The sequence below is a fragment of the Ixodes scapularis genome, unplaced genomic scaffold (genome assembly GCF_016920785.2).
Source record: "Ixodes scapularis isolate PalLabHiFi unplaced genomic scaffold, ASM1692078v2 PGA_scaffold7__128_contigs__length_106722199, whole genome shotgun sequence".
Classification (NCBI taxonomy): Eukaryota; Metazoa; Arthropoda; class Arachnida; order Ixodida; family Ixodidae; genus Ixodes; species Ixodes scapularis.
The window spans coordinates 54,819,766-54,833,297 of record NW_024609882.1 but is presented as its reverse complement, the minus strand read 5'-3'; the positions used below and the strand labels follow the sequence as shown (position 1 = coordinate 54,833,297).

Below are 13,532 nucleotides of genomic sequence, written 5' to 3'. Positions count from 1 at the left end.
CGCCTTGGCACGGCCCAAACGTGGTGTATGGCCGTGTGAAAACCATATAAATGCATTCCATCAAAGTATAGCAAACAACAAATATGGTTTTCATTGGAGACTCCTGTTTTTCCCCGAAGAACTATTTAGACGATTTTCCTGTTTTGAAAAATTAGTCACGCAAGCGTAGTTTAAATTTTTGTTACAGACGAAAGCTTATGTAATACTGTAAAATCGATTATATTTACCGGAGAGGTGCACCTTTAGCCCATGGCCCCGCGTATAAGCCGCAAAAAATTGCTGGCACTGCGTTGTGTTATTGTGTAATATATATATATATATATATATATATATATATATATATATATATATATATATATATATATATATATATATATATATATACGTATATCTATGTACGTGTGCTGCATTGTATAGTAGAATTTGTGCCAACTTCCGCAGATAACAAAAGCAAATATTTCTTAATTGACTGAAATTCATGTCATCTTCACGTTTCTAGAAAGCGTGGAAGGGTTGTAAGTTCCCTTTAGACGCGTTGGTTTTCGGTGAAAATGAGTGCATACTGTTGACATAGAGCATAGCATACGCTACGAGTGATCCCAGTCAATCCAGCTGCGGCCCATCGTAAGGTCAAACGGAGTAGACTAATTTTGGGACGACGGACATGTCGCTTTGTTCAGCTAGCCGGCGATTGGACAAGAGTCAGAAATGGGCATATATATATATAAAGTCGATGCAGCCGTTAGCCACTCCGGTCTCAATAAGTTAAGGGCGCGCGGAGGGTAACAACAACATACCCTACAACTACAACAAAAAAATTATTTACAAGGAAAGATTACCTAAATAATTGGTGAATTTGGGCCTATCTTAAAAACACGGACGAGAAATATTTTCTAACTGGTTAGTTTAAAACGTTTGTTCTATATGAATGTATATTTCAGCTCGAAAAATATACGAGGGCCCTTTTTCGACACCCAAAGTATACTTAACAATTACCGCGATATCGGATGATTGATGCACTGAAAATAAACTCCGACATGAAATTTCAGTTTTTTGTGCCCTTTTTTCAGCGTTTGGATTCTGCAAGAATGATAAAGTTAGAAACAAAAGCGTCTTGTGCATTATCCACACCAGCGATTACGTCGAGTCTGCATTATTTAAAACGAAGGAAAAACGTTCCATGGTTCCCTTGGGCGTACTTTCCCCGTCGCGCCGGAGAGAAGCCCGACTACGCGGTGCACGGCCGCTGTATGGGAGCTTTCTGATTTTCCTAATTACTAAACTCACCAACTCAGGCAAGAAACATAAAAAAAACGAAAAAAAGAATTGCAGTTACACGCACACTTTTTTTTTTTTTTTTTTTTATTTAACAGCGGGATTGGGACAAAAACGGAGGAGCCCCTCTCCCTGCTACTTTCCCGCAGTGCTTGCCTGCTAAGGGAGAAGCTCCCTTGTAATTATGCAGGCACGTAGGGTTGGCAATCGGGTCAGCTGAATACGAAGGAAATGACTGGACAAATGGACCGCTGTTTGTCCAGTTCTTTCCTTCGTGTCCCGTTTTTCCGTGTTCAGATGACCCGATTGCCAACAGTATGTACCAACTAAAACCCATAGCACGAAGGGTGTCCGGTTTTATTTTCCTCCCCGACTTAGGTCAGTGTTAATTTTATTGAGGGCGACAAGTGTGTAAAATCAGCGAAATATAATTACCTAATTCAGCAACGAAGTAGGAAACGGTGCAAAACTGCATAACTAAATTTGGAAAATGTTTTGATCGCTTTAGCCTTTGCACACTATCAAAGAGGCAGCATTGTGAGAACTTGTATCTTGCCTAGTACTTGCCGATAGAGAAATAAAGGCTGAATTAACACTGGTGGAAAGCCATACTTAAAAAAAAAAAAAAAAAGGAAAAGTGCAATATTTGTATTTAATTTTTTTAAAACTCGATCTTGAGTTGGCCATTTCACACCTTTTCTATTTTCATCCTTGTTTTCCTTTTAAGTACCTAATAGCCTTGGCATGTGCTGTGAAGCCTAAGCTATATGTATTTTGATTTTTTTAAACATACATCTGCTAATAAAAGAAGCTGCAGGTACTCTAACCAACTGTGTTTATATAGCCCAACGTTTTGTGGCCTGCTTGTTCACGGGCAACTTATTTGGCTGGGAGTTTGTATTTCTACCCTCCTTGTCGCTGCCATTTAAATCATTCTCCTCGTTTTGTTGCACCCTAAAGCCCGTGGATATAACTGCTTGGGATGGTACCGATCGACCTGTTCTGGTTGTTCTTTGTATGCTGAATAAGCTACAACTATACAAAGTTGTTTTTTCAGTTCCTCTCGAACCTGGAAAAAATTGCTCTTGAGTCATGGCATATTCAGCATACAAAGAACCCAAACCTTCCCAAGCAGTTATATTCACGGGCTTCTAAGTGTCACAAAAAGGAGAGATTTAAAGGCAGCGACAAGAAGAGAAAGACAAACTCCCAGCCAAATAAGTCACCTGTGAACAAGTAGGCCGCGATATGTTGGGCTATTTGAACACAGCTGGTTAGCGTACCTGCAGCTTTTTATTAATACTCACCTAACCAGGCACAATTTTGCCAAAATGTTTACTTTTCAAACATACATCTGTTGAACATAACTATTGTTATTATACTGGAACGTGAAAACCTTAGTCCTCCCAGTCCCATGAGACGAATAACTGAAGAATGTCGCCCTACAACACACTCACTTTGCGTGGGACGTAGCAGCCACTGTGCCAATTCCATGCGCAGAACAAAAGCCGCCGGGCAAAATTAGATTTTTCACAGCATATTCGTCCCATGGAGTTCAGCCTCTATGGGTCATAATGCATATGCAAGTACAAAAGTTTCCTTGTAAATAAAAATAGGCTATCCCCCTTCGACTTAAAACTGACCTCCTAAGTTCTCAGGTACACAAGGGAGTCGGAGGAGGTTCACAAAACAATACATGTAGTTTACAGGCGTGAGCCCTCACAATTTTCCAGGCCAGCAGCAGCTGCCAGACTGTCAAATTTTACTTTGGGAATAGTACATACTTTATGGCATGAAGGATCATAGATGGATGGACGGATGGGATCTTTCAAAGTAAATAATTCTCATTACCTACAAAAACAAAAATACTGTCAAAACTTCAACAGTTTATTTACACAAACACACTGCACCATTCCAACTTTTATTCAAGTGGTGACTAGCAGGCAGGACCAATGCTTTGGTTCAGAGATGACGACGAACTGCGTGACAGAAACTTTGTGCTACAAGTCACAACTGAAGCAGCTTATTCAGAGTGGTGCCCAGGACGCCAATGGTGGGGTTCAAGCTGGGCTGCAAGAGAAAAGAATTGCCACAGTACAAGCACCATAACCATCAATTTTAGACCACGTGGAACAGACATACACCACTTCAGTGCACTAAGGAGTGTGTTACTACTTTTAAAAACAAGAACTCTTGGATAATGATCCCCTAAACAAAGCGAATCGACAGCAAGGAGCTTTACAAGTTAGTTTGAACATTCAACAAGTAATCAAAATTGTTGAGAGTGAAAACATATTCGAATATAGGTCATCCCTAATTTTGAAGTGGAAGGAAAGGAAATTCTTACAAATATTTAACTCGTCGCATCATTTGTAACCCAGGTTTAAACTCATGTGTTGAACACGCTGGCAACGTCACCTTATGAACATTAAGAATAGCAACTGCATGCTTTCGTACCGAGCGAAAGCATTAAGTATTGAACAAAATAGCACATTAGTTCACATAAAAATAGTGCTCGAAGCATTTTTGATCATAATCACAAACCACTGTTGTAGATTTTTTTGTATTAGAAATGTCACTGAAAACCTGTTCATTTTTGTTATAAATATTCACTCTACTATAAAAAGGTAAACTGGCACTGCAATTGACCCTTTAGCAGTGGTATGCCAGAGTAGTTTATAACATTACTAGTCAAGAAACAGTGCTTTTCACTAATACATTTTGCTTCACATATACTATCTTGCAGATATTAGACACAAAGGCGCACAAGCTGAAGTTGACACAAAAATAACATAAAACTACCTCATGTAAAAAAAAAAAAAAAAACATGGATTATTGACGTCTTTCACGATTGCAGCCAGTGCATTGATAGTAGGGGACAGATAGATGTATTTTTGGATTTCGCCAAGCATTTGATTGATTGTCCCGTCATCTAGCTGTTATGTAAAATTGCAGGTATCATTAAAGGGGCCCTGCAATCATATTTAAGCATCTACCTTTTTTGCGGTTTCCACATCTCTTGGTGTTTGGGCAAGCCAGCGGGCACGGAGAGAATAACTAAATATCAATGCGTCATATTTTAACCGCACGACGTGGACACCTTCTCCACCTACAAAGGCGACCCGCGGTGCTGAAAGTGTTGTGTTTGGTCCTGGCCTTAATACTGGTCAGAGCCGCTAAAAGCCTCTTGCTCATAGTGTTGGCAGCCACTCTTAATTAAGTCACGAGAGCTTGTGCCGCCGAGATGTGTTTCAAAGCAAAGAGCTCGTGCTTGTAGCCTTTCCTGCGGTACATCATAAGGTGAAACAGAGTATAGCGGTGAGCATAGAAAGGTCTCGAATGTACCCGGCGCCGCTGCGGTCGAGGATCCGACCGGTTCCGAAGGCCTTCGGAGCAGGTTTGGAAGTATGGCAGCGTGAAGTGGCTGCTGTACTGAACTGATCTTTATCCCGTGTTTGCTGTCGTTCGTGGCCAATGAAGTGTCATACCAAATTAGTGTTTAATCTCGCAGCAAATGCAATGCGAGCCGCCCTGGCTGCCCGCTTCATACAGCCTATCCAGAACATGCTTTAGTGGTGTCCTCTCGAGCCGTTGACGCGGAGTGCAGCAGCGGTGAGCGCTTGCTGAGCTCGCTACCCCTCCTCTAGTTCACGGCCACTCAAGCGACGAAAGAAGTCATGAAGGAGGTGTTTTTTTGCTTGTTTTTGAATTTGCCTATAACTTTTAGAATAAAGCGAGATTCAAATAAAAGAAAAGTTTCATTAAGTTACTACGTTCAGTGCGCTCAGGTTCGGTGCGAATTTAAAACTTTCAGCCTTTCCACTCTGATGAAGAAGGAAAGTCAGCGGCCGCCCATTAAAAAATGCTGTATGAGGGGGAGGGGAGACCCCAGCAAAATGGAAGATTTCGGGGAGGGGGAACCCAGGCCCCATGGGCCCCCTTCCCCCTGGCTACGTGTCTGGTGTATCACTACTGGGTGGTGCACGTTACCCCAAGCTAGCGGTTGTACTGCACTCGCTAAATTGCTCATCTACAGCTGGGAGACTCGTCGCCCCTGTGAGGCATACCAAGTTCTAGGCTGTATAAACGTACACACAACCGAATTTCGGATCTTGATGCAAGTCCGTTCCCGGCTGAGCTGAGCCCTCCTCATTCAACGCTTGTTGTTATTGCTGTCGTTTCTTCCTACTAAAGGCTATGGTTAGGGTTCCGCATTTTCTGTGTTTTTTTCTTCTCGAAATCGGGGGTATTTTATTTCGGGGTTTAATGTTTTCCTGCAGATTCCGTGGTTTTTGTTTAAATTGGTTATGACTACACCAATTCACACAAAAAACAGTGAATCTGTAAAAGAAATGGAACCCCCCCCCCCCCCCCCTAAAAATTTCCCCAATTTCTAGAAAGAAAAAAACCAACAACAACAACAACAACAACAACGCCGAAAACGCAGAACCCTAGTTATGGAGTATCATTTCACATGCACGGAAATTCAGCAAAGCGATTATTATTAAGTCGGATGCTTCCATAATCTTACTGTTGTGGTTTGTATACGACAGCTGGTCCCATATATTCTTGGTATCTCACACAAACCATAGGTTTCATAAAACATTGAATGTTGATTGGAGCTGTGGTTTGATTAAAAATTAATCCTACTGATCGCTACCGTTTAATACACAAATCAATTGATAAATTTGTTAGTCGATTTTTCACCGGTCATTATGCATGAAAGACAATAAAACTACACCTTGTTTAGTATTTTTAGTATGTCAGAAATGGCATATTGCATTCCTATTTTAAACTTCACGTTGTGACGCCTACAGAAATATAAACACGGGAAGCCTTTTAATGTGCAGTAATTTTTAAGTTATTATTTAAACAGTATCATCACCCTCTATGACAATCACATGCATGCTGAAGTGGTTTACCGTGCAAGCCTGTGTCATAAAAGAAATAAATGTCAGAAATATAGACCATTCCATTTAGTGCTCTCTGGGCGGCACCATTTTGTTCGACAGCGTTGCCCTCTCCATACATCCGGAAAATTCAGCGGGTTTGGTGGGGTAAAACGAGAGAAGGCACGCGCCCAACTCCACTAGCAGACGACAAACCGGGAGGTTGTTATTCTCCATCTTTGGGCTGTACCGGCGGGCTGTACGGAACATCGAACTCTCGCTCGTGGCTGCCGTTGTGGAGTGGTCCGCGTTCTTAGAATAGTTATGGCTGCTCCAAAATCAGCCTATAGCTCTCTGTTGTTCTATTTCAATAAGTGATCAACTAGCATATCTTTTTTCCGTTACTTAAATAGCAGTTGAGTCAGCCGGCAGTACTACCCTCAGCTACTGCGTTTATTGCGGCACGAGAGCATGTTTCTATTTATTATTTCGGACCTCACTCATGATCGCTAAAGGCCTACACCAGTACAAACTTTGAATAGTAAAAAAGGTACAGCCACCGGATTCACTTTTCGCCGTAGAGACCGGCAAATCTGACACAGTTTTCAGTATTTCTTTTTATTTGCACGCAGGTAACGCAGTTGGACCCTGTTAGTCTTTTTATTTAGCATAGTATTACACGAGATCTGGCATACCAAAATCTGCGCATCTGCGCTTGAAATTCCCAAAATGACGCGATTTTAAACAGAGTTTGTACGCCAGCCGGATGCTAGGTACAGCCCACTTGGCGGAGCAGATGACAGTGGGTGAGAGGGGGAGGGCATTTTTTTCTCTCTATTACCCTCTTTGCTATGACCCTAATGGAACGGTCTATAGAGCAGGCATTTTTCACTTTTTCATGACTTCCTTTAGCACAAGATTCCAATTAAACGGCAAAACAAAATATCACAATTAAAGCATCACTCGAATAATCTGAAGGTTAATCAATGTACTGCCCAGTCCCAATATGCGTTAGGTGAGGGCAGAGGGTGATCGCAAAGTCTCGTGAGTCCCTAGCCCTCATCAGTAAAAGACTGACGCTGCGGCCGATGCCGGCGACGTCGTGGTGCGGGTCATTTGGTGAAGTTGCAGTGTCTACTATGTTTAAATAGAAGATTATTTAGTCAGAAATTTATAATATTGGCTTTTTGATATCCACAACCCTCACCGAGAAAATTGAAGCGGGTGAACCCACACTACCGAGAAAAGCATCTAATAGCACGCACGCTACTGCCTTGCTTGGTTACACCCGTTTGTTCCTATCGCGGCAGATATATTAGAATAGTTTGTTTCACTTGCTTCAGTAGTCCTGCCAACGATCAGTTTCCGGATCGTTAACTAGAAGAGGCACTCTCTCCTTATCGCAACGTAGTAAAATTGTTCCGACTCCGAAAAGCTTACCCACACCATGGCACAGAAAAGGGCAACAGGCTGCAGCAGAACTCAATAGCACGGTAATTTCTGATAGAGCAGTAGCTTCTCTTCATGCTAAATATTTATAGTAATGAAAAAGCTCAAAATTGCAAAAACAAAAATGCATAGAACCTGCCATTTCACAGTCCACAGTACCCATATTATGTTATCCGGGTCACAATTAATTATTTTGTTAAATTTCCACGCTCGTGAATTGATAGAACTATTTTAAAAGAAAGAAATTTTTAACATAAATAGTGCAGTTTACCCAAAGACAGTCATCTGTCGTAGTGAGCCATGCTTCCCAACGTCTGCCTAGGGCAGACGACTCATCCACACACATGGTTATTTATACTTAAGCCGCACGCTGGTAAGACTATTCAATCTTTACTGACGCACCGAACGGTACCGCACCACTTTCCGCTAAAACTGTTTTCTCACCGATACAGTGCAACAAAATAAATGCAAGAGTTTACACCGTTTCGCACGCGAACGTGGAGAGCCTATGGGACAGCAATGCTTCCATCCCCGCTTTGATAATGATGATAGCACGACAGCAGTGCCACCTCTAGGTCGATCCCGAGGCCAATAGCTTACTACTGCATGTGAGCAGGCTCACGGGAGATCCTTGCTGCACAGGCTTCGAGCTGGATGTGCGTATACTTCCAAACGCCTTCACATGTACGACCGCAAGTCAGACCCATACTGTCCATCTTGCAGTGACCCTGAAGACACAGCGCACGCTCTTCTATGCCCAAGCCACGACCAGCATCGGAAGCTTCCGATTCAGCGGTATGCGACGGCCGGCCTCTCCCACTCCAATCTTGAAGACCTTCTAAATCCAAACGGGACTCAAGGAGTAGCCGAGAAGGCCTTTTGTGCTCTCCTGGCTTATCTGCGCGAAAGTGGACTTGCAAGCCGGCTCTAGCGTATTTACGCACTAATCAATTGTGCCAGATCTGCTTTCTAAACAAAGTATGGATGCCCGTTTAAACGGGGCTATTCAGAGTCACGCTACTCGTCTGTCAGCTAACGATTCAACGCCCCGTTCAAACGCCTCAATCATTCTTTCTTTTCTTTTTCTCTCCCTCTTTCCTCTCTATTCCTCCCATTCCCCAAAAGCTAGGTAGCGACTTGCCCCTGTACGGAGGCCCACATTTCTCCTAGCTTCCCCCCCCCCCCCCCTTCCCGACACCCCACAATAAACAAACAAACAAGCTCACGGGAGAAAGCTAGATGATTAAATGCACTTTAACGGAAAAATAAAACATTAAACATCTTTGCACGTTGCCGGTTTCCTAAAGACAATACTTTGCATGCTGCGAGGGAGCATGCTGTTCGGCGGGGGGATGGTTGGTTGCACAAGAATACTGACGTCCCTTGTTCGGCGCACTTCGAAGATGACTGCTTTGACACAAGCGGTCAAGCGAGAAGACTTCGACCGGGTAGCATTCCAACTATGTTTGTTTCCTCTCGTTTCCGTAAAGCCGACCCGCATGTAAACGATTTGGCGTGCGACGAGACAAGTGAGACGGAGATTTCTCACGGTTGCCCGTTGCATCGCTCGGTTTTCGGGATTTCTAGAAAACGTCGCTCACCGTCTTGGTCGCTTCGCCGTCGCTTCCATGCGGTTTGCCTCGTCGTGCGACTGACCGAGCGACAGCGAAGCGGGTCGCCGTTGCTCGCCAAAGCGCTTACATGTGGTTTATACTCAATTAATTTACAAGCACACAACGTTGAACCATTGGTGCCTCGATTTTAAGTATAAACTGCATGCAAGCGATTTGGCAAGCAATGAGACAAGCGACGGTGACCCGCTTCGCTGTCGCTGGGTCAGTCGTGTGACGAGACGAACCGCATGGAAACGACAAAGCAAGCGACCAGGACGGTGAGCGACGTTTTCTAGAAACCCAAAAACCGAGTAGCACGACAAGCGACAGTAAGAAATCTCCGTCGCTCGCCGCTGACTCTTGTCGTTGTCGCCACCGCTCGTCTCGTCGCAAGCTAAATCGCTTACATGCTGGTCATCTTTACAGAAACAAGTGTGCACATGCAGCGGAAAGCACGACTGGATAGCCTTACTGCGTCAGTTGAAATTTGCATATGTCGCAATGGTGTAGACTGCCCTTTATTAGCGAGAAAAACGCCGGAACGGGATGAACTTATATGGTCTCTAAAATCATAATCTTTTATCGTCGATCCATTCGCTGTCCGATTCCATTTCATAAATACGAAAATACAAGAGCTGTGTCGAAATATAAATATCAAATGATTAAACAAAAGCCCGAAATATCGAAAAGACACACAAGTTTAATGTCGAAAAGACACACAATTTCAACACGAAACGTGAAAGAACACGAAAACAAAGCTCCGGTAGTGGCCTGTGCAGCACACAACGCGGGGGAACGGTGAGAAACTGAAGGTCGGCTATGGCGGCAGGGTCACGTGACGTCAATATGCCGGCGCCCATGAAATGTTGCCTGAAAGGGTCTATGGCTATGCTTTTCTTGTCTTATAAAGCATCATTGCAACAATCGTGCAACTTTCTGAAGTGCTTTTCTAAAGTGCCGTTAATGTTATTGACTTGGACTAGTTAGCTCCACATACTGTGAACAACTTTATTTTTGCGGCCTCAATATTTCGCAAATTTGGAGAATATTTCATGCGCAGAAAATTTTGCGAGGAGTGGTGAGCTATATATTCTTTACCATATATTGGTGGGATGCGTTTTTTGCAGAAATTTTTAAGTCAAGAAATTTGCGAACAATTAAGTTGTTTACAGTAGTCGGGTACGCTTATTTGCCTCCCAAGCCTTTGTAGGGCCTGACAAGTCAATCCCCTTCACCGTGCTATGGTGTACTAGAATCGAGTGCATTATAACCGTGCGAATTCACGCCGCTCTTCCATCAAGATTCAATTTCTCGGAAGAAAACCGAAAAAAAACCTCGTCCCCTCCCCCGGCTGGTGCCGATGCCGTCATCTGAATGCAACACAGCGCTTTGGCATTGCCACTGGGAATCGCACAGAGCCCTTGCTTCAAGCAAAATGGCAGCCTTGTTCCCACCTAGCGTAGCAACACATGCATTTTGTACTCTCGAACCGGAAAACAGGAAAAGGTCCATTCTCTACAGTGCTTACTGGTAGCACCCACATTTGCAAATTCGTCCACTGACAGTGAGAGTACTTCCCCTATTTCAACAACTATAGCATCAATGTGTATTTTTGCAACAGGTCTACATTCTGTTTCACATCACGTCCCACCGCAGCGGATGCTCCAAGCCGCCTCAGCCAACCCAGCTCTGCGAACGTAGCACTTGATATGCTCTATGCATGTCACCCTCTTCAAGGTCAAGTAAAGGCCTGGTCACACATACAGTGGAGCGTTAAGTTAGCGCTACGTGAGTGCTCCAAAGAGCGCTCATGTGGTGCTTCCTTGCGCGTGACTAACCGCCGAATTCAGAAACCTCACTCAAACTACACTCAAACTGAAGGGCCCCTTCACTTCCTCGAGGAAGGCGCGAGGGCCGGTGCTGGCCAATCTTGACGGCGGATCCGTCCTCGCGATTGGCCAGCGCCGGCCCTCGCGCCTTCCTCGAGGAAGTGGAGGGGCCCTTCAGTTTGAGTGTAGTTTGAGTGAGGTTTCTGAATTCGGCGGTTAGTTCTAATACAGCGCGCAATCAGCGCTTTAGTAGCGCTCCTTGTACGACCGTTATTGCTGCAGATTAGCACGAGTACTGATGTTCAGGTTCCTGTGGTTGGGTGTGCAACAGTACCATGACGGACATGTGGGATGCTGAAATAGAAAGGCGACAAATGCCCTTACATACGCAATTAGTGCATATGTGTGTGGACGACTTAACGCCCAGAAGAGCCTTCTGAGTGCACGAAATCTTTCGCCACCGAGATATCGACGGGTATCCGGTGAACCTCGTTCCCAGGCCGAGGGACCGGGACACAGAGCTCTTTAGAAGGTGATTATTTTTTAACTGGGTGTCTCTGAAACCAGGATCACGCATGTTGAATAGAAAGTGATAAGGTCGTACCCAATCAATTAGTTGCTCAGAGTCCATGACTCTGAATCGTTTGCCCGACCCTTTGCTTGGAGAGCGGCTCTTTTACTTCTTCTTTCAATGCCAAAGGAAAAATGACAACGGAATCGCCGTGCATGCGTTGCTTCGCAGCAGCAAGCACGGCACAAGGAGCGCGCTTACACTGCGCTGCTTCCAGCGCTCATGAAGCGCTAACTGAGCGCTCCGCTGTATGTGTGGATCAGCCTTAACACTCACAGGGCCTTGGATTGGCTCCGATGGCTCGTAGGTGGTGTAAAGCCTTTCTATCCTGGGAAAAGCGGCACCATTCATTGTTGTGGAAATGCTCGAGACTTGTGCCGGGCACCACCTTCTGGGAAGAACATGGCGGCTGAAATTTAGCTCAGTGCTGCGCTGTGCTGCCATGATCTTCCCAAGGGCTACTCGTAGCACGTACCTCGTGCATCGGCGCACCTTGCGCTACTTTTGAAACATAAAGGGGCTTTAAGGTGGTGCAGTTGGCAACGGTTGCCCCGTGGCCGCTGTTGCAAGAGCAAACTGTGGTTCGAGCACAAAATTATGAAGGTAGGCTTGTTAGTCATTAGATTAAGGGCTTGGGGAAAGTGATCTATGTGACTTCGCCCATTACCTGGCCCACCCTTCTGTTGGGGCTTTCGTAGGGATGGCACAAAGAGTATGTTAAGCAAAATAGCTGTCAACATAAGAAAGATATAATAACAGTGTCAGCATGCAGAGCATGTTATGGTCTTAACTGGACAAGAGGCTAAACCTATGAGCATACCACTGCAAATATTTCATGTTGATCTATATAGCACACAAACTGCCTCTGCTTGCCAAACGTTTACACCTGCATCCTTATTTTCAGAACGAGGCTGGTGTGCTGCAGTAATCAAATGACAGATGAAGAAATAAACTTCAACATATCGACTGACCTCACTGAAGTGAGCGCCGCTATCCCGCTCCACTCCCGGCTGTTCGATGAAACCATGGCCTGCCTTGTGGCTCCTGCAGAAAGTGTTGGTCTCCCGGTCATCCTTGTTCTTTCCCGCAAAACCTCTGCACGTCCACCGCGGGCTGCTCTGCCTCGGGAGGATGACCGTCAATCCAGCAGTCATGACGAACAGACGCTTAATCGCCGCAAAAAGAACGAATCGACTGAATCTCGACAGCCACGTCTGGTTTCAATAGGAAAATGCCGAAGGTCTTTCCACAAGAAACCCCAGTTGCCCCAGTCACGGAACCCCCAGATATCAAAGCACGTGGTACACCCAGTTTTGGGCTAAATACACAGGCAATCGGAATCTCGCGAAAGAAATACATACGTGAAAAAAATCAACAAGACACCAGGAAGGGAAAATCAACGCTCAGAAACGGGGATTCACGACGAATGGAGGTGGACTTGCGAAGGTTGCAGGAACACCAGGAGCCGAAAAGGTAAACAACGGTCAAAACGCGGGAAACGAAGGGATTCTCCCGCTTCTCATCAAATGTAACACGTGACATTGCATATAATAATTATCTCAGAATGCATTTAATATATCTAATATAATTTCATTTCTACTAATTTAAAATTTTTATAAATAAACTTAACAAAATAATTCACTCCATTTATATAGACACGTGACCTTTTTCTTAATAGCCAATCAGAATTCTGGGTCTACCTAACGCTGGGCGTTGCGTAGACCGGGTCGACGCAGACACTGCCTTGTATGAATCCAAACGGAAGTGCCCGTCTTGTAAACCTTTTGTAAAGAATAATAACTCTCAACACATGGGTTATTCTTTAAACGTAAAAATATGCCGCTCAAAAGGAAATTGCAACATATAACAAAGGTTTAACAACCAAGACCTAAGCTGTCAATCAAAC

General features: G+C 44.4%; 1 long non-coding RNA gene across 1 annotated transcript; it reads right to left on the bottom strand.

Moving 5' to 3' along the window:
* Positions 1–3,143: 3,143 nt before the first annotated feature.
* LOC115315003 lies at positions 3,144–12,672 on the bottom strand. The gene is made up of 2 exons (XR_005717094.3): positions 12,598–12,672; positions 3,144–3,345 (listed from the first exon to the last, which is right to left on the bottom strand). It is a non-coding gene; the product is annotated as an uncharacterized LOC115315003 (long non-coding RNA).
* Positions 12,673–13,532: the final 860 nt, after the last annotated feature.